Here is a 21283-nt window from a genome sequence, read left to right on the forward strand (position 1 = left end):
TGCCGTGACCGCTACGCAGTCAGTATCATGGGGCTCGGAAAGAGCTTTCCGGATTGGGGTCGCAATAGCGATTCGGAGATCGTTCGAGAAAGTGTCGATGGTTTCGGCGCCAGCTTGCCGTGACCGATACGCAGTCGTTGGGCTAGGGCTCGGAGAGAGCTTGCAATAGGGATTTCGTAATCTTTCGAGAAAGCGCCGATGGTTTCGTGACGGGCAAGAGGCTATGGACGTTGATGCGCCGGCCGCGACGTGCACCTAGGCGAGGGACGAAGCACCCGAAACCGGTGCGATAATACCAGCACTAAACCACCGGATCCCATTAGAACTCCGAAGTTAAGCGTGCTTGGGCGAGGGGAGTACTAGGATGGGTGACCCCCCGGGAATCCTCGTTTTGCACTTCTTTTTGCATCCCGAGATACGAAACATCTCCCGTAGACCTCCGAGCCGATTGTTTTCGGGCACGGAATTTGCCGTGACCGCTCCACAATCAGTATCGTGGGGCTTGGAAAGAGCTTTCCGGATTGGGGTCGCAATAGCGATTCCGAGATCGTTCGAGAAAGTGCCGATGGTTTCGGCGCGAGCTTGCCGTGACCGATACGCGGTCGTTAGGCTAGGGCTCGGAGAGAGCTTCCAATAGGGATTTCGTGATCGTTCGTGAAAGCGCCGACGGTTTCGTGACGGGCAAGAGGCTACGGACGTTGATGCGACAGCCGCGACGTGCACATAGGCGAGGGACGAAGCACCCGAAACCGGTGCGATCATTCCAGCACAAAACCACCGGATCCAATCAGAACTCCAAAGTTAAGCGTGCTTGGGCGAGAGTAGTACTAGGATGGGTGACCCCCCGGGAAGTCCTCGTGTTGCACTCCTTTTTGCGTCCCGAGATACGAAACATCTCCCGTAGACCTCCGAGACGATTGTTTTCGGGCACGGAATTCGCCGTGACCACTACGCAGTCAGTATCGTGGGGCTCGGAAAGAGCTTTCCGGATTGGGGTCGCAATAGCGATTCCGAGATCGTTCGAGAAAGTACCGCTGGTTTCGGCGCGAGCTTGCCGTGACCGATACGCGGTCGTTGGGCTAGGGCTCGGAGAGAGCTTCCAATAGGGATTTCGTGATCGTTCGTGAAAGCGCCGACAATTTCGTGACGGGCAAGAGGCTATGGACGTTGATGCGCTGGCCGCGACGTGCACCTAGGCGAGGGACGAAGCACCCGAAACCGGTGCGATCATACCAGCACTAAACCACCGGATCCCATTAGAACTCCGAAGTTAAGCGTGCTTGGGCGAGGGGAGTACTAGGATGGGTGACCCCCCGGGAAGTCCTCGTTTTGCACTTCTTTTTGCATCTCGAGATACGAAACATCTCCCGTAGACCTCCGAGACGATTGTTTTCGGGCACGGAATTTGCCGTGACCGCTCCACAATCAGTATCGTGGGGCTCGGTAAGAGCTTTCCAGATTGGGGTCGCAATAGCGATTCCGAGATCGTTCGAGAAAGTGCCGATGGTTTCGGCGCGAGCTTGCCGTGACCGATACGCAGTCATTTGGCTAGGGCTCGGAGAGAGCTTGCAATAGGGATTTCGTGATCGTTCGAGAAAGCACCGGCGGTTTCGTGACGGGCAAGAGGCTCCGGACGTTGATGCGCCGGCCGCGACGTGCACATAGGCTAGGGACGAAGCACCCGAAACCGGTGCGATCATACCACCACTAAATCACCGGATCCCATCAGAACTCCGATGTTAAGCGTGCTTGGGCGAGAGTAGTACTAGGATGGGTGACCCCCCAGGAATTCCTCGTGTTGCACTCCTTTTTGCATCCCGAGATATGAAACATCTCCCGTAGACCTCCGAGACGATTGTTTTCGAGCAAGGAATTTGTCGTGACCGCTACGCAGTCAGTATCGTGGGGCTCGGAAAGAGCTTTCCGGATTGGGGTCACAATAGCGATTCCGAGATCGTTCGAGAAAGTACCGCTGGTTTCGGCGCGAGCTTGCCGTGACCGATACGCGGTCGTTGGGCTAGGGCTCGGAGAGAGCTTCCAATAGGGATTTCGTGATCGTTCGTGAAAGCGCCGACAGTTTCGTGACGGGCAAGAGGCTATGGACGTTGATGCGCCGGCCGCGACGTGCACATAGGCGAGGGACGAAGCACCCGAAACCGGTGCGATCATACCAGCACTAAACCACCGGATCCCATTAGAACTCCGAAGTTAAGCGTGCTTGGGCGAGGGGAGTACTAGGATGGGTGACCCCCCGGAAAGTCCTTGTTTTGCACTTCTTTTTGCATCCCGAGATACGAAACATATCCCGTAGACCTCCGAGACGATTGTTTTCGGGCACGGAATTTGCCGTGACCGCTCCACAATCAGTATCGTGGGGCTCGGAAAGAGCTTTCCAGATTGGGGTCGCAATAGCGATTCCGAGATCGTCCGAGAAAGTGCCGATGGTTTCGGCGCGAGCTTGCCGTGACCGATACGCAGTCATTGGGCTAGGGCTCGGAGAGAGCTTGCAATAGGGATTTCGTGATCGTTCGAGAAAGCACCGGCGGTTTCGTGACGGGCAAGAGGCTCCGGACGTTGATGCGCCGGTCGCGACGTGCACATAGCCTAGGGACGAAGCACCCGAAACCGGTGCGATCATACCACCACTAAATCACCGTATCCCATTAGAACTCCGAAGTTAAGCGTGCTTGGGCGAGAGTAGTACTAGAATGGGTGACCCCCCAGGAATTCCTCGTGTTGCACTCCTTTTTGCATCCCGAGATATGAAACATCTCCCGTAGACCTCCGAGACGATTGTTTTCGGGCACGGAATTTGTCGTGACTGCTACGCAGTCAGTATCGTGGGGCTCGGAAAGAGCTTTCCGGATTGGGGTCGCAATAGCGATTCCGAGATCGTTCGAGAAAGTTCCGATGGTTTCGGCGCGAGCTTGCCGTGACCGATACGCAGTCATTGGGCAAGGGCTCGGAGAGAGCTTGCAATAAGGATTTCGTGATCGTTCGAGAAAGCACCGGCGGTTTCGTGACGGGCGAGAGGCTCCGGACGTTGATGCGCCGGCCGCGACGTGCATATTGGCTAGGGACGAAGCACCCGAAACCGGTACGATCATACCAGCACTAAATCACCGGATCCCATCAGAACTCCGAAGTTAAGCGTGCTTGGGTGAGAGTAGTACTAGGATGGGTGACCCCCCGGGAATTCCTCGTGTTGCACTCCTTTTTGCGTCCCGATATATGAAACATCTTCCGTAGACCTCCGAGACGATTGTTTTCGGGCACGGAATTTGCCATGACCGCTACGCAGTCAGTATCGTGGGGCTCGGAAAGAGCTTTCCGGATTGTGGTCGCAATAGCGATTCCGAGATCGTTCGAGAAAGTGTCGATGGTTTCGTTGCGAGCTTGCCGTGACCGATACGCGGTCGTTGGGCTAGGGCTCGGAGAGAGCTTCCAATAGGGATTTCGTGATCGTTCGTGAAAGCGCCGACAATTTCGTGACGGGCAAGAGGCTACGGACGTTGATGCGCCGACCGCGACGTGCACATAGGCGAGGGACGAAGCACCCGAAACCGGTGCGATCATACCAGCACCAAAACCACCGGATCCCATTAGAACTCCGAATTTAAGCGTGCTTGGGCGAGAGTAGTACTAGGATGGGTGACTGTAACACCCCTCATTTCCGAGTGTTCGTATAATTTTTGGTGATAATGTAAGCATCTATTTTAATTGACAAAAGAAATAGAGTATGAATTAGAGGTAACTTATTTTTAAGATTTGGGAGATCTGTTAAAAAAAAAAAAAAAAAAAGAAAGAATCTGAGGACCTATATGTAAACCCTAAGGACCTAATCGTGAATATGATAAAAACAAGGACTAAACTGCAAAATGCACCAAATGACAAATTCCACCGCTTAAGCTTCTCTGCCTTCGTTGTTAAGGAAGCAGAGGAGGCAGCTCGTGGGTGATCAGGGAAAGAAAGAAAGAAAGAAGAAGAAGAAGAAGAAGAAGAAGAGGAAGAAAATTGGGGCTTTTAGGGTTCTTGCTTTAATCTTGTCATTTCGGGTCAAAATTTCCAAAGGCAAGTGTTCTAACCCCATCCTACAGAAGTATTAGACTCTGTTTTTATGTTGATTCAAAATAAATTGGAAGATTTCTATTTAGAAACTGATATGTCTCTCTTTGGACTTAAAACCATGGATTCTGAAATATTTTCGGTATATTGACCCCTATACACTGTTTCGGCTATAAGTTTTAGCACAAAATGTGAATTCAGGCAGGAACTATTTTGTTTGTAATTAGACTCTTATGTCTTTCTTTTGACACCGATTTTGTAGAATTTGGACACCGAATACTTACCCAAACTTTTCTTTCAAATGAGACTATAGATGCTGTAAAACAGACTTCAAGATTTCTGACCTATCGATACTAAGTTATCTATAACTCCCTGTTGAGAATTCTGATTTGTACCAAACTGATTTTATTTGAAACTAGATTTGAAAATATTTCTTTGGACATACAGTTTGAAAATTTTGGAGTTCAATTGCCCACCCTACCGTCTGTTGAATCCGACCCTATAAATTCTGTAAAACAGTGATTGTGATTTTGACCTTGTGTTACCAAATCAGAGGTAACTCTGTGTTGGGAGCCCTGTTTCATATGAAATCTGTTCCATCCGAATATAGATTGATATATGATTCGACCATAGCCTTCTTATGGGTATTGGAGCATAATTGTTATTCTGAAATATTTGTTTGATGTGCCACTGGAATTCTGTCCGAAATCGAGCTTTGGTCGATTTCGCATATTCTGTTCCATTTCCTTTGGATACTTGAGTTCGCCTAATCTTCTTATTGCAATTGAGCTGATTATAATTGCTTGGAATCCCTGTACACTCTTGCTTTCATTTCTTTCCTAAAATGAATACTTTTGTGAGAGATTTGTTCCTTGCATCACACTGCTTTTGAAAAGGCACATGTACGTTTGGTTGTTCCGCGTGTGCTTCCGTTATATGCTACTTTTTGTTGAAACTGCCTTCTTGTACTCTGGTGTGTGGGATTGTCTGGACCTTTGCCAGAAATGGTAAAGGGTATGCGCTGATTTGCCCGCTTTGTGGGGTCCCGCTTTGAGGGATATTCTGGTATGCGCTTATTTGCCCGCTTTGTGGGGTCCCGCTTTGTGGGATATTGCTTAGAGCCTGCGATGCTCTGCCGGCCCCTTTGACTTCACCTAGACGTGGGTGGATGGAGCTCCCAGACGTGGGAGACTTTTGTCAGGTGGTCATTCAGAAATGGATGAATCACATTCTGACTGAGATCCCACTACACCCTCTATATGTTTGATATGACATCCAGAGTTTTTGTGAGTTATTTCTGTTCGTGCTCTGGATAGTTATGATATGATTGCAACGTCAAGGACGACGTTTGAGCTTCTGTACGACATATGAGTTTGATATGCTCTGAAATGCTTCATTCACTGTTGATTTTGCTTCGTAATGTTCCATATGTCGTTGATGTGATTTGGAACATTTTAAATGCCATTGATAAGCTCCGATATGTTTCCTTTGTTTCTGATATGCTCCAATTACTCTATGCCCCATCTGTCAGGAACCAAATATGTATGATTAAAAAGGACAACTATGATTTCTGCTCCTAATGATATTAAGTATACGAAATCGTATATTCTGCTTTGTGTTTGAAAACTGCATCTCTTTGGAAATTGTACTATTTTGATATGGATATGTTAGTCACTTGCTGAGCTCTTTATGCTCACCCCATTTGTTGATAAATTTTTCAGGATAGCGTATCGCTTGCTTAAATGTTAAGAATGGGCTGAGACAGTGGAGAGTTTAGAAGACGTTGGGCAGAACTTTTGTTAGCATATATGTAGTTGTGTATAAGTTACTCTGCATATTATGAAATGTGACGATGAATCTGGACCTGTGGATTTTGTGTAAGATAAAGGATCCCTTGTGTATAGGATTTTGGAATGTTAAATTAAATTTGTGTAATGATATGAACTTATGGTAAATCGATGATTCTGGTGACTGCATAGATTTCCCCACTTGTGGATTTATATTGTGATTTTTATTTGGTGAGTTGAGTTCAGATTGCATGAATTATCGAGTGATGTATGCTATGTTTATGAATTGCACAGGGTTATGAATTGATAGATTATAGAGGTGAAATTTGATCTGAATGTTTTCTTAGTGACCTCAAACGTGTGTTTGGATCCTGGGTTAGTTGTGATGAAGATCTTAAATACTGTCGATATTTTGTCGGGTCGTGACAGAGGTGGTATCAGAGCATGATTTGAGAATCACTAAGAATATTATCTTTATTTGAGGTTTATTGACTGTCATTAGAGATTGATCAAAGAAAATATTCTTTTGATGTTTTAGGAAGCAAGGTATGAATCTAAATTTACTGAGCTCTCTAGGTTTGCCATACGTATGACTGATGATGAATCTAGAAAAGCAAGAAGGTTTGAAAGGGGATTACGACCAGCAATAAGAAGCCGAATGTCAGCTTTAAAATTATAAACATATGCTGATACGGTAGAAAGAGCTTTGAAGAATTGAAAGAAACTTGGAGGAAATTCAAGAAATCATTGGCAAGAACCAAAGGGACAAATTTACTAGCAAAAGCAGGAGAGAAAATGAATACGAAGATAGTAACAAGAGGTTTAAGACATCAGGATTTGAGAAAAGGAAACCATGGGGGAGGACTCAGTTATGTGAAAAATGCGGATTAAATCATGAGACAAGTCGGTGTTTTCGGGTGACTGGAGCATGTTTTAATTGTGGAAAGCTAGGTCATCAAATAAAAGATTGCCCACTGAACAGGAAAAGAGAGCCACTGTCTCCTAGACCCTCAGCCCATGCTAGAGTATACGCTATCACTGAACAAGATTCTAAAGCTTCTAAATCAGTGGTGGAAGGTATTCTTCATGTTTCTAAAAGAAATGCAAAAGTTTTGTTTGATCCCGGCTCCAACTTATCATTTGTTTCAAAATACTTTGCTTGTCACTTGGATATTCCACCTAAACCCCTGGATTATATGTTATATGTAACAACTGCTGTTGGAGATTCATTGGCAACAAACTTGGTCTACCCATCTTGTTTGATCTCTATTGGAGACCATGAACTCTTGGCTGATTTGATTCTCCTAGAGATCCAGGGTTTTGATATTATACTTGGCATGGATTGGTTATCTTCTCATCACGCTAGTATTGATTGTTACAAAAAAATAATTACTTTCTGCATACCAGATCAGCCTATATTTATCTTTGAGGGCATTAGGCATGATATGCCTCCTAGCTTGATATCAGCACTTCAAGCTTATCGTTTTATGCAGAAAGGTTGTTTTTGTTATATGGTGTGTGTAAAGGAGCATTCAAATCAGGAAGCCCACCTAGATGAAATTTCAGTGGTCAAAGAATTCCCTAATGTATTTCCTGATGACTTACCTGGTTTACCTCTAGATAGAGAGGGTGAATTTGCTATTGATCTAGTCCCTAGTACAACCCCAGTATCTAAGCCTCCCTACAGAATGGCACCACTCGAGCTAGAGGAATTAAAGAAGCAAATACAAGAATTATTAGACAAGGGTTTCATACGACCCAGTGTATCCCCATGGGGTGCTCCGGTACTATTAGTGAAGAAGAAGGATGGAACATTGAGGCTTTGTATTGATTATAGACAGTTGAATCAGGTGACCATCAAAAACAGGTATCCCATACCTAGAATTGATGATTTGTTTGATCATTTGCAGGGTGCACAAGTATTCTCTAAGATTGACCTGAGGTTAGGTTACTATCAGTTGAAGATCAAGGAGGAGGATATTTCAAAAACAGCTTTCAGAACTCGATATGGTCATTATGAATTCTTGGTGATGCCGTTTGGTTTGACAAATGCCCCTGCAGCTTTTATGGAACTAATGAATAGGATATTTCAACCGCTCTTGGATATCTGTGTAATTGTATTTATTGATGACATATTGGTGTATTCAAAGAGTAACCAGGAGCATGAGGAACACTTGAGAGATGTGTTGTCCATACTGAGAGAAAAGAAGTTGTATGCGAAGTTCAGCAAATGTGAATTTTGGTTGAATGAAGTTGCTTTCTTAGGTCATGTGATTTCAGGGAAGGGTATATCTGTTGATCCAAGGAAAATAGAAGCTGTAGTTGAATGGGAAGTACCAACAAATGTAACAGAGGTTAGAAGTTTCTTGGGCATGGCAGGTTATTACAGGAGATTTGTGGAGGGATTTTCTCGAATTGCTCAACCTCTCACCAAACTCACTAAGAAGAATATGAAATTTGTATGGGGCGATGATTGTGAGCAAAGCTTTCAAGAGTTAAAAAGAAGATTGACTAGTGCCCCTATTCTCACTATTCCAAGTGGTAGTGAGGGATTTGTAGTTTATACTGATGCTTCAAGAAAGGGGCTAGGATGTGTTTTGATGCAGGAAGGGAGAGTAATTGCTTATGCTTCTAGGCAACTTAAAGGTTATGAATTGAATTATCCAACTCATGATTTGGAATTAGCAGCAATCATTTTTGCTCTAAAGATTTGGAGACATTATTTGTATGGTCGACAGTTTGAAATCTTCACTGATCACAAGAGTTTAAAATACATTTTCACTCAGAAGGAGTTGAACATGAGGCAGCGAAGATGGATAGAACTTCTGAAGGATTATGATTGTGCCATCCGTTATCACCCGGGCAAGGCCAATGTTGTAGCTGATGCACTTAGTAGAAAATCTACAAGTTTTATGGCTAGTCTGGTCGTGAAGCAATGGAAGCTAATAGAAGAAAATTTTGATTTGAAAGCTTTGAGGAAAGAGCAAGACTCGATGATTTTGATGGCCTCCATTCAAATGCAGTCTGATCTTATGCAACAAATTAAGGAGGGACAATTACGAGATCCACACTTAATCTACTTGAGGAGTGAAGTAGAAAAGGAATTGAAGCCACAATTTCAAGTTTCAAAGGATGGCCTATTGAGATTTGGGGAGAGAGTATGTGTACCAAATGAACTAGATATCAAGAATCAAATCCTAAATGAAAGTCATACTTCAAAGTACGCCCTACACCCTGGGAGCACTAAGATGTATAGAGATCTTCAAAGTTATTATTGGTGGGAAGGCATGAAGAAGGAAATTGCAATGTATGTTTCAAAATGTTTGACGTGTCAGCAAATCAAAGTAGAACACCAAAGACCTGGAGGGTTGCTGCAACCTTTAGTTATACCGGAATGGAAATGGGAATGTATTACTATGGATTTTGTTTCAGGACTACCCAGAACCTCGAGGAAGCATGATGCTATTTGGGTTATCATTGATAGGTTAACAAAATCTGCACATTTCCTTCCGATTAATATGACTTATTCGCTTGATAGACTTGCAGATTTATATGTTAATGAAATAGTCAGACTTCATGGTATTCCAAAGGAGATCATCTCTGATAGAGACTCCAGATTTCTCTCTAGATTCTGGAGAAGGTTACAGGAATCTATGGGCACTAAAGTTAAGTTTAGTACTGCATATCATCCTCAGACTGATGGTCAGTCAGAAAGAACAATTCAAACACTTGAGGATTTGCTTAGAGCCTATGTTATGGATTGGAAAGGTGAATGGGATAAGGATATTTCACTTGTCGAGTTCACGTATAACAATAGTTATCATTCAAGTATTCAGATGGCTCCGTATGAAGCTTTATATGGGCGAAAGTGCATAACACCTATATGTTGGGAGGAAGTTGGGGACAGAAAGATGTTAGCACCGGACAAGGTACAAGAAACTACCGAGAAAATTCAAGTTATAAGGAAAAGGTTAAAAGCTGCTCAGAGTCGTCAAAAGAGTTATGCCGATAATAGGAGACGAGATATTGAGTTTGAAATCGGAGATTTTGTATTCTTAAAAGTCTCCCCTTCCAAAGGCATTATAAGGTTTGGGAAGAAAGGAAAGTTAAGCCCAAGATTTATTGGACCTTTTGAGGTTCTTGAGAGGGTTGGTTCTGTCGCTTACAGGATTGCCTTACCACCAGCATTGAGCCATGTCCATGATATATTTCATGTCTCGATGATTAGAAAGTATATGTATGACCCTTCTCACATCATTAAGTATGAGCTGGTGGAGTTCGATAAAGATCTATCCTATGTGGAAGAGCCTATTCAGATTATTGATAAGAAAGAAAAAGTCCTAAGGAATCGGGTCGTCCCACTAGTTCAAGTAAATTGGAGACATCATTCTGGAGAAGAGACAACTTGGGAGCTAGAAGAGGAAATGAAAAAGGTGTATCCTCGTCTTTTCATCGAATAGAGGTACGATAAATTTAGAGGACTAAATTTTTCTTTTAAGGGGGGGAGAGTGTAACACCCCTCATTTCCGAGTGTTCGTATAATTTTTGGTGATAATGTAAGCATCTATTTTAATTGACAAAAGAAATAGAGTATGAATTAGAGGTAACTTATTTTTAAGATTTGGGAGATCTGTTAAAAAAAAAAAAAAAAAAAAGAAAGAATCTGAGGACCTATATGTAAACCCTAAGGACCTAATCGTGAATATGATAAAAACAAGGACTAAACTGCAAAATGCACCAAATGACAAATTCCACCGCTTAAGCTTCTCTGCCTTCGTTGTTAAGGAAGCAGAGGAGGCAGCTCGTGGGTGATCAGGGAAAGAAAGAAAGAAAGAAGAAGAAGAAGAAGAAGAAGAAGAGGAAGAAAATTGGGGCTTTTAGGGTTCTTGCTTTAATCTTGTCATTTCGGGTCAAAATTTCCAAAGGCAAGTGTTCTAACCCCATCCTACAGAAGTATTAGACTCTGTTTTTATGTTGATTCAAAATAAATTGGAAGATTTCTATTTAGAAACTGATATGTCTCTCTTTGGACTTAAAACCATGGATTCTGAAATATTTTCGGTATATTGACCCCTATACACTGTTTCGGCTATAAGTTTTAGCACAAAATGTGAATTCAGGCAGGAACTATTTTGTTTGTAATTAGACTCTTATGTCTTTCTTTTGACACCGATTTTGTAGAATTTGGACACCGAATACTTACCCAAACTTTTCTTTCAAATGAGACTATAGATGCTGTAAAACAGACTTCAAGATTTCTGACCTATCGATACTAAGTTATCTATAACTCCCTGTTGAGAATTCTGATTTGTACCAAACTGATTTTATTTGAAACTAGATTTGAAAATATTTCTTTGGACATACAGTTTGAAAATTTTGGAGTTCAATTGCCCACCCTACCGTCTGTTGAATCCGACCCTATAAATTCTGTAAAACAGTGATTGTGATTTTGACCTTGTGTTACCAAATCAGAGGTAACTCTGTGTTGGGAGCCCTGTTTCATATGAAATCTGTTCCATCCGAATATAGATTGATATATGATTCGACCATAGCCTTCTTATGGGTATTGGAGCATAATTGTTATTCTGAAATATTTGTTTGATGTGCCACTGGAATTCTGTCCGAAATCGAGCTTTGGTCGATTTCGCATATTCTGTTCCATTTCCTTTGGATACTTGAGTTCGCCTAATCTTCTTATTGCAATTGAGCTGATTATAATTGCTTGGAATCCCTGTACACTCTTGCTTTCATTTCTTTCCTAAAATGAATACTTTTGTGAGAGATTTGTTCCTTGCATCACACTGCTTTTGAAAAGGCACATGTACGTTTGGTTGTTCCGCGTGTGCTTCCGTTATATGCTACTTTTTGTTGAAACTGCCTTCTTGTACTCTGGTGTGTGGGATTGTCTGGACCTTTGCCAGAAATGGTAAAGGGTATGCGCTGATTTGCCCGCTTTGTGGGGTCCCGCTTTGAGGGATATTCTGGTATGCGCTTATTTGCCCGCTTTGTGGGGTCCCGCTTTGTGGGATATTGCTTAGAGCCTGCGATGCTCTGCCGGCCCCTTTGACTTCACCTAGACGTGGGTGGATGGAGCTCCCAGACGTGGGAGACTTTTGTCAGGTGGTCATTCAGAAATGGATGAATCACATTCTGACTGAGATCCCACTACACCCTCTATATGTTTGATATGACATCCAGAGTTTTTGTGAGTTATTTCTGTTCGTGCTCTGGATAGTTATGATATGATTGCAACGTCAAGGACGACGTTTGAGCTTCTGTACGACATATGAGTTTGATATGCTCTGAAATGCTTCATTCACTGTTGATTTTGCTTCGTAATGTTCCATATGTCGTTGATGTGATTTGGAACATTTTAAATGCCATTGATAAGCTCCGATATGTTTCCTTTGTTTCTGATATGCTCCAATTACTCTATGCCCCATCTGTCAGGAACCAAATATGTATGATTAAAAAGGACAACTATGATTTCTGCTCCTAATGATATTAAGTATACGAAATCGTATATTCTGCTTTGTGTTTGAAAACTGCATCTCTTTGGAAATTGTACTATTTTGATATGGATATGTTAGTCACTTGCTGAGCTCTTTATGCTCACCCCATTTGTTGATAAATTTTTCAGGATAGCGTATCGCTTGCTTAAATGTTAAGAATGGGCTGAGACAGTGGAGAGTTTAGAAGACGTTGGGCAGAACTTTTGTTAGCATATATGTAGTTGTGTATAAGTTACTCTGCATATTATGAAATGTGACGATGAATCTGGACCTGTGGATTTTGTGTAAGATAAAGGATCCCTTGTGTATAGGATTTTGGAATGTTAAATTAAATTTGTGTAATGATATGAACTTATGGTAAATCGATGATTCTGGTGACTGCATAGATTTCCCCACTTGTGGATTTATATTGTGATTTTTATTTGGTGAGTTGAGTTCAGATTGCATGAATTATCGAGTGATGTATGCTATGTTTATGAATTGCACAGGGTTATGAATTGATAGATTATAGAGGTGAAATTTGATCTGAATGTTTTCTTAGTGACCTCAAACGTGTGTTTGGATCCTGGGTTAGTTGAGACAAAAAAAAAAATTTTAAATATCATGGATATTTTTAGGGGTGTGACAGTGACCCCCCGGGAAGTCCTCGTGTTGCACTTCTTTTTGCATCCCGAGATACGAAACATCTCCCGTAGACCTCCGAGACGATTGTTTTCGGGCACGGAATTTGCCGTGACCGCTACGCAGTCAGTATCGTGGGGCTCGGAAAGAGCTTTCCGGATTGGGGTCGCAATAGCGATTCCGAGATCGTTCGAGAAAGTTCCGATGGTTTCGGCGCGAGCTTGCCATGACCGATACGCAGTCATTGGGCAAGGGCTCGGAGAGAGCTTGCAATAAGGATTTCGTGATCGTTTGAGAAAGCACCGGCGGTTTCGTGACGGGCGAGAGGCTCCGGACGTTGATGCGCCGGCCGCGACGTGCATATTGGCTAGGGACGAAGCACCCGAAACCGGTACGATCATACCAGCACTAAATCACCGGATCCCATCAGAACTCCGATGTTAAGCGTGCTTGGGTGAGAGTAGTACTAGGATGGGTGACCCCCCGGGAATTCCTCGTGTTGCACTCCTTTTTGCGTCCCGAGATATGAAACATCTTCCGTAGACCTCCGAGACGATTGTTTTCGGGCACGGAATTTGCCATGACCGCTACGTAGTCAGTATCGTGGGGCTCGGAAAGAGCTTTCCGGATTGTGGTCGCAATAGCGATTCCGAGATCGTTCGAGAAAGTGTCGATGGTTTCGGTGCGAGCTTGCCGTGACCGATACGCGGTCGTTGGGCTAGGGCTCGGAGAGAGCTTCCAATAGGGATTTCGTGATCGTTCGTGAAAGCGCCGACAATTTCGTGACGGGCAAGAGGCTACGGACGTTGATGCGCCGACCGCGACGTGCACATAGGCGAGGGACGAAGCACCCGAAACCGGTGCGATCATACCAGCACCAAAACCACCGGATCCCATTAGAACTCCGAAGTTAAGCGTGCTTGGGCGAGAGTAGTACTAGGATGGGTGACCCCCCGGGAAGTCCTCGTGTTGCACTTCTTTTTGCATCCCGAGATACGAAACATCTCCCGTAGACCTCCGAGACGATTGTTTTCGGGCACGGAATTTGCCGTGACCGTTACGCAGTCAGTATCGTGGGGCTCGGAAAGAGCTTTCCGGATTGGGGTCGCAATAGCGATTCCGAGATCGTTCGAGAAAGTGCCGATGGTTTCGGCGCGAGCTTGCCGTGACCGATACGCGGTCGTTGGGCTAGGGCTCGGAGAGAGCTTCCAATAGGGATTTCCTGATCGTTCGTGAAAGCGCCGACAATTTCGTGACGGGCAAGAGGGTATGGACGTTGATGCGCCGGCCGCGACGTGCACATAGGCGAGGGACGAAGCACCCGAAACCGGTGCGATCATACCAGCACTAAACCACCGGATCCCATTAGAACTCCGAAGTTGAGCGTGCTTGGGCGAGGGGAGTACTAGGATGGGTGACCCCCCGGGAAGTCCTCGTGTTGCACTTCTTTTTGCATCCCGAGATACGAAACATCTCCCGTATACCTCCGAGACGATTGTTTTCGGGCACGGAATTTGCCGTGACCGCTCCACAATCAGTATCGTGGGGCTCGAAAAGTGCTTTCCAGATTGGGGTCGCAATAGCGATTCCGAGATCGTTCGAGAAAATGCCGATGGTTTCGGCGCGAGCTTGCCGTGACCGATACGCAGTCATTGGGCTAGGGCTCGGAGAGAGCTTGCAATAGGGATTTCGTGATCGTTCGAGAAAGCACCGGCGGTTTCGTTAAGGGCAAGAGGCTCCGGACGTTGATGCGCCGGCCGCGACGTGCACATAGGCGAGGGACGAAGCACCCGAAACCGGTGCGATCATACCAGCACTAAACCACCGGATCCCATCAGAACTCCGAAGTTAAGCGTGCTTGGGCGAGAGTAGTACTAGGATGGGTGACCCCCCGGGAAGTCCTCGTGTTGCACTCCTTTTTGCGTCCTGAGATACGAAACATCTCCCGTAGACCTCCGAGACGATTGTTTTCGGGCACGGAATTTGCCGTGACCACTACGCAGTCAGTATCGTGGGGCTCGGAAAGAGCTTTCGGGATTGGGGTCGCAATAGCGATTCCGAGATCGTTCGAGAAAGTGCCGATGGTTTCGGCGCGAGCTTGCCGTGACCGATACGCGGTCGTTGGGCTAGGGCTCGGAGAGAGCTAGCAATAGGGATTTCGTGATCGTTCGAGAAAGCACCGGCGGTTTCGTGACGGGCAAGAGGCTCCGGACGTTGATGCGCCGGCCGCGACGTGCACATAGGCGAGGGACGAAGCACCCGAAACCGGTGCGATCATACCAGCACTAAACCACCGGATCCCATCAGAACTCCGAAGTTAAGCGTGCTTGGGCGAGGGGAGTACTAGGATGGGTGACCCCCCTGGAAGTCCTCGTGTTGCACTTCTTTTTGCATCCCGAGATACGAAACATCTCCCGAAGACCTCCGAGACGATTGTTTTCGGGCACGGAATTTGCCGTGACCGCTCCACAATCAGTATCGTGGGGCTCGAAAAGTGCTTTCCAGATTGGGGTCGCAATAGCGATTCCGAGATCGTTCGAGAAAGTGCCGATGGTTTCGGCGCGAGCTTGCCGTGACCGATACGCAGTCATTGGGCTAGGGCTCGGAGAGAGCTTGCAATAGGGATTTCGTGATCGTTCGAGAAAGCACCGGCGGTTTCGTTAAGGGCAAGAGGCTCCGGACGCTGATGCGCCGGCCGCGACGTGCACATAGGCTTGGAATGAAGCACCCGAAACCGGTGCGATCATACCAGCACTAAACCACCGTATCCCATCAGAACTCCGAAGTTAAGCGTGCTTGGGCGAGAGTAGTACTAGGATGGGTGACCCCCCGGGAAGTCCTCGTGTTGCACTTCTTTTTGCATCCCGAGATACGAAACATCTCCCGTAGACCTCCGAGACGATTGTTTTCGGGCACGGAATTTGCCGTGACCGCTACGCAGTCAGTATCGTGGGGCTCGGAAAGAGCTTTCCGGATTGGGGTCGCAATAGCGATTCCGAGATCGTTCGAGAAAGTTCCGATGGTTTCGGCGCGAGCTAGCCGTGACCGATACGCAGTCATTGGGCAAGGGCTCGGAGAGAGCTTGCAATAAGGATTTCGTGATCGTTCGAGAAAGCACCGGCGGTTTCGTGACGGGCGAGAGGCTCCGGACGTTGATGCGCCGGCCGCGACGTGCATATTGGCTAGGGACGAAGCACCCGAAACCGGTACGATCATACCAGCACTAAATCACCGGATCCCATCAGAACTCCGAAGTTAAGCGTGCTTGGGTGAGAGTAGTACTCGGATGGGTGACCCCCCGGGAATTCCTCGTGTTGCACTCCTTTTTGCGTCCCGAGATATGAAACATCTTCCGTAGACCTCCGAGACGATTGTTTTCGGGCACGGAATTTGCCGTGACCGCTACGCAGTCAGTATCGTGGGGCTCGGAAAGAGCTTTCCGGATTGTGGTCGCAATAGCGATTCCGAGATCGTTCGAGAAAGTGTCGATGGTTTCGGTGCGAGCTTGCCGTGACCGATACGCGGTCGTTGGGCTAGGGCTCGGAGAGAGCTTCCAATAGGGATTTCGTGATCGTTCGTGAAAGCGCCGACAATTTCGTGACGGGCAAGAGGCTACGGACGTTGATGCGCCGACCGCGACGTGCACATAGGCGAGGGACGAAGCACCCGAAACCGGTGCGATCATACCAGCACTAAACCACCGGATCCCATTAGAACTCCGAAGTTAAGCGTGCTTGGGCGAGAGGAGTACTAGGATGGGTGACCCCCCGGGAAGTCCTCGTGTTGCACTTCTTTTTGCATCCCGAGATACGAAACATCTCCCGTAGACCACCGAGACGATTGTTTTCGGGCACGGAATTTGCCGTGACCGTTACGCAGTCAGTATCGTGGGGCTCGGAAAGAGCTTTCCGGATTGGGGTCGCAATAGCGATTCCGAGATCGTTCGAGAAAGTGCCGATGGTTTCGGCGCGAGCTTGCCGTGACCGATACGCAGTCATTGGGCTAGGGCTCGGAGAGAGCTAGCAATAGGGATTTCGTGATCGTTCGAGAAAGCACCGGCGGTTTCGTGACGGGCAAGAGGCTCCGGACGTTGATGCGCCGGCCGCGACGTGCACATAGGCGAGGGACGAAGCACCCGAAACCGGTGCGATCATACCAGCACTAAACCACCGGATCCCATCAGAACTCCGAAGTTAAGCGTGCTTGGGCGAGAGTAGTACTAGGATGGGTGACCCCCCGGGAAGTCCTCGTGTTGCACTCCTTTTTGCGTCCTGAGATACGAAACATCTCCCGTAGACCTCCGAGACGATTGTTTTCGGGCACGGAATTTGCCGTGACCACTACGCAGTCAGTATCGTGGGGCTCGGAAAGAGCTTTCGGGATTGGGGTCGCAATAGCGATTCCGAGATCGTTCGAGAAAGTGCCGATGGTTTCGGCGCGAGCTTGCCGTGACCGATACGCGGTCGTTGGGCTAGGGCTCGGAGAGAGCTTCCAATAGGGATTTCCGGATCGTTCGTGAAAGCGCCGACAATTTCGTGACGGACAAGAGGCTATGGACGTTGATGCGCCGGCCGCGACGTGCACATAGGCGAGGGACGAACCACCCGAAACCGGTGCGATCATACCAGCACTAAACCACCGGATCCCATTAGAACTACGAAGTTAAGCGTGCTTGGGCGAGGGGAGTACTAGGATGGGTGACCCCCCGGGAAGTCCTCGTGTTGCACTTCTTTTTGCATCCCGAGATACGAAACATCTCCCGTAGACCTCCGAGACGATTGTTTTCGGGCACGGAATTTGTCGTGACCGCTACGCAGTCAGTATCGTGGGGCTCGGAAAGAGCTTTCCGGATTGGGGTCGCAATAGCGATTCCAAGATCGTTCGAGAAAGTTCCGATGGTTTCAGCGCGAGCTTGCCGTGACCGATACGCGGTCGTTGGGCTAGGGCTCGGAGAGAGCTTCCAATAGGGATTTCCGGATCGTTCGTGAAAGCGCCGACAATTTCGTGACGGACAAGAGGCTATGACCGTTGATGCGCCGGCCGCGACGTGCACATAGGCGAGGGACGAACCACCCGAAACCGGTGCGATCATACCAGCACTAAACCACCGGATCCCATTAGAACTCCGAAGTTAAGCGTGCTTGGGCGAGGGGAGTACTAGGATGGGTGACCCCCCGGGAAGTCCTCGTGTTGCACTTCTTTTTGCATCCCGAGATACGAAACATCTCCCGTAGACCTCCGAGATGATTGTTTTCGGGCACGGAATTTGCCGTGACCGCTCCACAATCAGTATCGTGGGGCTCGGAAAGAGCTTTCCAGATTGGGGTCGCAATAGCGATTCCGAGATCGTCCGAGAAAGTGCCGATGGTTTCGGCGCGAGCTTGCCGTGACCGATACGCAGTCATTGGGCTAGGGCTCGGAGAGAGCTTGCAATAGTGATTTCGTGATCGTTCGAGAAAGCACCAGCGGTTTCGTGACGGGCAAGAGGCTCCGGACGTTGATGCGCCGGCCGCGACGTGCACATAGCCTAGGGACGAAGCACCCGAAACCGGTGCGATCATACCACCACTAAATCACCGTATCCCATTAGAACTCCGAAGTTAAGCGTGCTTGGGCGAGAGTAGTACTAGGATGGGTGACCCCCCAGGAATTCCTCGTGTTGCACTCCTTTTTGCATCCCGAGATATGAAACATCTCCCGTAGACCTCCGAGACGATTGTTTTCGGGCACGGAATTTGTCGTGACCGCTACGCAGTCAGTATCGTGGGGCTCGGAAAGAGCTTTCCGGATTGGGGTCGCAATAGCGATTCCAAGATCGTTCGAGAAAGTTCCGATGGTTTCGGCGCGAGCTTGCCGTGACCGATACGCAGTCATTGGGCAAGGGCTCGGAGAGAGCTTGCAATAAGGATTTCGTGATCGTTCGAGAAAGCACCGGCGGTTTCGTGATGGGCGAGAGGCTCCGGACGTTGATGCGCCGGGCGCGACGTGCATATTGGCTAGGGACGAAGCACCCGAAACCGGTACGATCATACCAGCACTAAATCACCGGATCCCATCAGAACTCCGAAGTTAAGCGTGCTTGGGTGAGAGTAGTACTAGGATGGGTGACCCCCCGGGAATTCCTCGTGTTGCACTCCTTTTTGCGTCCCGAGATATGAAACATCTTCCGTAGACCTCCGAGACGATTGTTTTCGGGCACGGAATTTGCCATGACCGCTACGCAGTCAGTATCGTGGGGCTCGGAAAGAGCTTTCCGGATTGTGGTCGCAATAGCGATTCCGAGATCGTTCGAGAAAGTGTCGATGGTTTCGGTGCGAGCTTGCCGTGACCGATACGCGGTCGTTGGGCTAGGGCTCGGAGAGAGCTTCCAATAGGGATTTCGTGATCGTTCGTGAAAGCGCCGACAATTTCGTGACGGGCAAGAGGCTACGGACGTTGATGCGCCGACCGCGACGTGCACATAGGCGAGGGACGAAGCACCCGAAACCGGTGCGATCATACCAGCACTAAACCACCGGATCCCATTAGAACTCCGAAGTTAAGCGTGCTTGGGCGAGAGGAGTACTAGGATGGGTGAACCCCCGGGAAGTCCTCGTGTTGCACTTCTTTTTGCATCCCGAGATACGAAACATCTCCCGTAGACCTCCGAGACGATTGTTTTCGGGCACGGAATTTGCCGTGACCGCTACGCAGTCAGTATCGTGGGGCTCGGAAAGAGCTTTCCGGATTGTGGTCGCAATAGCGATTCCGAGATCGTTCGAGAAAGTGTCGATGGTTTCGGTGCGAGCTTGCCGTGACCGATACGCGGTCGTTGGGCTAGGGCTCGGAGAGAGCTTCCAATAGGGATTTCGTGATCGTTCGTGAAAGCGCCGACAATTTCGTGACGGGCAAGAGGCTACGGACGTTGATGCGACAGCCGCGACGTGCACATAGGCGAGGGACGAAGCACCCGAAACCGGTGCGATCATACCAGCACTAAACCACCGGATCCAATCAGAACTCCGAAGTTAAGCGTGCTTGGGCGAGAGTAGTACTAGGATGGGTGACCCCCCGGGAAGTCCTCGTGTTGGACTCCTTTTTGCGTCCCGAGATACGAAACATCTCCCGTAAACCTCCGAGACGATTGTTTTCGGGCACGGAATTTGCCGTGACCACTACGCAGTCAGTATCGTGGGGCTCGGAAAGAGCTTTCGGGATTGGGGTCGCAATAGCGATTCCGAGATCGTTCGAGAAAGTGCCGATGGTTTCGGCGCGAGCTTGCCGTGACCGATACGCGGTCGTTGGGCTAGGGCTCGGAGAGAGCTTCCAATAGGGATTTCCTGATCGTTCGTGAAAGCGCCGACAATTTCGTGACGGGCAAGAGGCTATGGACGTTGATGCGCCGGTCGCGACGTGCACATAGGCGAGGGACGAAGCACCCGAAACCGGTGCGATCATACCAGCACTAAACCACCGGATCCCATTAGAACTCCGAATATAAGCGTGCTTGGGCGAGAGGAGTACTAGGATGGGTGACCCCCCGGGAAGTCCTCGTGTTGCACTTCTTTTTGCATCCCGAGATACGAAACATCTCCCGTAGACCTCCAAGACGATTGTTTTCGGGCACGGAATTTGCCGTGACCGTTACGCAGTCAGTATCGTGGGGCTCGGAAAGAGCTTTCCGGATTGGGGTCGCAATAGCGATTCCGAGATCGTTCGAGAAAGTGCCGATGGTTTCGGCGCGAGCTTGCCGTGACCGATACGCAGTCATTGGGCTAGGGCTCGGAGAGAGCTTGCAATAGGGATTTCGTGATCGTTCGAGAAAGCACCGGCGGTTTCGTTAAGGGCAAGAGGCTCCGGACGTTGATGCGCCGGCCGCGACGTGCACATAGGCTTGGGATGAAGCACCCGAAACCGGTGCGATCATACCAGCACTAAACCACCGGATCCCATTAGAACTCCGAATATAAGCGTGCTTGGGCGAGAGGAGTACTAGGATGGGTGACCCCCCGGGAAGTCCTCGTGTTGCACTCCTTTTTGCGTCCCGAGATACGAAACATCTCCCGTAGACCTCCGAGACGATTGTTTTCGGGCACGGAATTTGCCGTGACCACTACGCAGTCAGTATCGTGGGGCTCGGAAAGAGCTTTCGGGATTGGGGTCGCAATAGCGATTCCGAGATCGTTCGAGAAAGTGCCGATGGTTTCGGCGCGAGCTTGCCGTGACCGATACGCGGTCGTTGGGCTAGGGCTCGGAGAGAGCTTCCAATAGGGATTTCCTGATCGTTCGTGAAAGCGCCGACAATTTCGTGACGGGCAA

General features: G+C 48.0%; 24 non-coding genes across 24 annotated transcripts; all 24 read left to right on the forward strand.

Moving 5' to 3' along the window:
* Nucleotides 1-282: 282 nt before the first annotated feature.
* LOC135590185 (5S ribosomal RNA) lies at nt 283-400 on the forward strand. The gene has a single exon (XR_010477597.1). It is a non-coding gene; the product is annotated as a 5S ribosomal RNA (ribosomal RNA).
* A 350-nt stretch (nt 401-750) lies between these two features.
* LOC135592004 (5S ribosomal RNA) lies at nt 751-869 on the forward strand. The gene has a single exon (XR_010478775.1). It is a non-coding gene; the product is annotated as a 5S ribosomal RNA (ribosomal RNA).
* A 350-nt stretch (nt 870-1219) lies between these two features.
* Nucleotides 1220-1338, forward strand: LOC135588543 (5S ribosomal RNA). The gene has a single exon (XR_010476323.1). It is a non-coding gene; the product is annotated as a 5S ribosomal RNA (ribosomal RNA).
* Nucleotides 1339-1688: 350 nt separating this feature from the next.
* LOC135592081 (5S ribosomal RNA) lies at nt 1689-1807 on the forward strand. The gene has a single exon (XR_010478852.1). It is a non-coding gene; the product is annotated as a 5S ribosomal RNA (ribosomal RNA).
* A 350-nt stretch (nt 1808-2157) lies between these two features.
* LOC135591442 (5S ribosomal RNA) lies at nt 2158-2276 on the forward strand. The gene has a single exon (XR_010478527.1). It is a non-coding gene; the product is annotated as a 5S ribosomal RNA (ribosomal RNA).
* Nucleotides 2277-2626: 350 nt separating this feature from the next.
* LOC135592450 (5S ribosomal RNA) lies at nt 2627-2745 on the forward strand. The gene has a single exon (XR_010479061.1). It is a non-coding gene; the product is annotated as a 5S ribosomal RNA (ribosomal RNA).
* A 350-nt stretch (nt 2746-3095) lies between these two features.
* LOC135590306 (5S ribosomal RNA) lies at nt 3096-3214 on the forward strand. The gene has a single exon (XR_010477718.1). It is a non-coding gene; the product is annotated as a 5S ribosomal RNA (ribosomal RNA).
* A 10160-nt stretch (nt 3215-13374) lies between these two features.
* LOC135592125 (5S ribosomal RNA) lies at nt 13375-13493 on the forward strand. The gene has a single exon (XR_010478896.1). It is a non-coding gene; the product is annotated as a 5S ribosomal RNA (ribosomal RNA).
* A 350-nt stretch (nt 13494-13843) lies between these two features.
* LOC135588896 (5S ribosomal RNA) lies at nt 13844-13963 on the forward strand. The gene has a single exon (XR_010476517.1). It is a non-coding gene; the product is annotated as a 5S ribosomal RNA (ribosomal RNA).
* A 350-nt stretch (nt 13964-14313) lies between these two features.
* On the forward strand, nt 14314-14432 carry LOC135589337 (5S ribosomal RNA). Its single transcript, XR_010476751.1, has one exon. It is a non-coding gene; the product is annotated as a 5S ribosomal RNA (ribosomal RNA).
* A 350-nt stretch (nt 14433-14782) lies between these two features.
* LOC135592806 (5S ribosomal RNA) lies at nt 14783-14901 on the forward strand. The gene has a single exon (XR_010479251.1). It is a non-coding gene; the product is annotated as a 5S ribosomal RNA (ribosomal RNA).
* A 350-nt stretch (nt 14902-15251) lies between these two features.
* On the forward strand, nt 15252-15370 carry LOC135594188 (5S ribosomal RNA). Its single transcript, XR_010480025.1, has one exon. It is a non-coding gene; the product is annotated as a 5S ribosomal RNA (ribosomal RNA).
* A 350-nt stretch (nt 15371-15720) lies between these two features.
* On the forward strand, nt 15721-15839 carry LOC135588865 (5S ribosomal RNA). Its single transcript, XR_010476506.1, has one exon. It is a non-coding gene; the product is annotated as a 5S ribosomal RNA (ribosomal RNA).
* A 350-nt stretch (nt 15840-16189) lies between these two features.
* Nucleotides 16190-16308, forward strand: LOC135591409 (5S ribosomal RNA). The gene has a single exon (XR_010478512.1). It is a non-coding gene; the product is annotated as a 5S ribosomal RNA (ribosomal RNA).
* A 350-nt stretch (nt 16309-16658) lies between these two features.
* LOC135593725 (5S ribosomal RNA) lies at nt 16659-16777 on the forward strand. The gene has a single exon (XR_010479792.1). It is a non-coding gene; the product is annotated as a 5S ribosomal RNA (ribosomal RNA).
* A 350-nt stretch (nt 16778-17127) lies between these two features.
* LOC135592809 (5S ribosomal RNA) lies at nt 17128-17246 on the forward strand. Its single transcript, XR_010479253.1, has one exon. It is a non-coding gene; the product is annotated as a 5S ribosomal RNA (ribosomal RNA).
* Nucleotides 17247-17596: 350 nt separating this feature from the next.
* LOC135590229 (5S ribosomal RNA) lies at nt 17597-17715 on the forward strand. Its single transcript, XR_010477641.1, has one exon. It is a non-coding gene; the product is annotated as a 5S ribosomal RNA (ribosomal RNA).
* Nucleotides 17716-18065: 350 nt separating this feature from the next.
* LOC135593430 (5S ribosomal RNA) lies at nt 18066-18184 on the forward strand. Its single transcript, XR_010479587.1, has one exon. It is a non-coding gene; the product is annotated as a 5S ribosomal RNA (ribosomal RNA).
* Nucleotides 18185-18534: 350 nt separating this feature from the next.
* On the forward strand, nt 18535-18653 carry LOC135592399 (5S ribosomal RNA). The gene has a single exon (XR_010479025.1). It is a non-coding gene; the product is annotated as a 5S ribosomal RNA (ribosomal RNA).
* A 350-nt stretch (nt 18654-19003) lies between these two features.
* On the forward strand, nt 19004-19122 carry LOC135590317 (5S ribosomal RNA). Its single transcript, XR_010477729.1, has one exon. It is a non-coding gene; the product is annotated as a 5S ribosomal RNA (ribosomal RNA).
* Nucleotides 19123-19472: 350 nt separating this feature from the next.
* Nucleotides 19473-19591, forward strand: LOC135590593 (5S ribosomal RNA). The gene has a single exon (XR_010478005.1). It is a non-coding gene; the product is annotated as a 5S ribosomal RNA (ribosomal RNA).
* A 350-nt stretch (nt 19592-19941) lies between these two features.
* LOC135591905 (5S ribosomal RNA) lies at nt 19942-20060 on the forward strand. Its single transcript, XR_010478676.1, has one exon. It is a non-coding gene; the product is annotated as a 5S ribosomal RNA (ribosomal RNA).
* Nucleotides 20061-20410: 350 nt separating this feature from the next.
* Nucleotides 20411-20529, forward strand: LOC135590758 (5S ribosomal RNA). The gene has a single exon (XR_010478170.1). It is a non-coding gene; the product is annotated as a 5S ribosomal RNA (ribosomal RNA).
* A 350-nt stretch (nt 20530-20879) lies between these two features.
* LOC135590892 (5S ribosomal RNA) lies at nt 20880-20998 on the forward strand. The gene has a single exon (XR_010478301.1). It is a non-coding gene; the product is annotated as a 5S ribosomal RNA (ribosomal RNA).
* Nucleotides 20999-21283: the final 285 nt, after the last annotated feature.

Source organism: Musa acuminata, chromosome BXJ1-1 (genome assembly GCF_036884655.1).
Source record: "Musa acuminata AAA Group cultivar baxijiao chromosome BXJ1-1, Cavendish_Baxijiao_AAA, whole genome shotgun sequence".
Lineage (NCBI taxonomy): Eukaryota > Viridiplantae > Streptophyta > Magnoliopsida > Zingiberales > Musaceae > Musa > Musa acuminata.